The following is a 421-nucleotide window of genomic DNA, read 5'->3' as shown; positions in this document are numbered from 1 at the left end:
AGCAGCACACATGACATCATGTGGCTGTAGACGTCGCTCTCCGTCAACGTGGGTTGCCTACCGTGAAGTGAGAGATGTGAAATTATGTGATCTTGTCATCTGTGTAGTACCAAAACGGTACGTTTCTGGACATGGATTCCTTATCAAAACTTGATCTATTAAGTCCCTTTTACAACCCCTAGAAGTGTGAAATAGGAATTCTGAATCACCCTGTATATTGTTCAATGGCGACGACAAAGAAATTTTTTTTCTGATGGGCTCAGGACTAGACGAAATATTTTTGGCTGTTCTCTACTTCTGGTCAATACAGATAGGATTTTCTGTCCCTTCATCTTTCTCTTCTTTGTTTTTCTTATTTTCTCTTTCACTACTTCTTTCCATCTGCCTCTGGTTTCTCTCTCTCTTTCGTCCTCTGTTACTC

This window comes from Lepisma saccharinum, chromosome 11, assembly GCF_977018435.1.
Source record: "Lepisma saccharinum chromosome 11, izLepSacc3.1, whole genome shotgun sequence".
Classification (NCBI taxonomy): Eukaryota; Metazoa; Arthropoda; class Insecta; order Zygentoma; family Lepismatidae; genus Lepisma; species Lepisma saccharinum.
Note: the sequence above shows the minus strand (reverse complement) of the source record.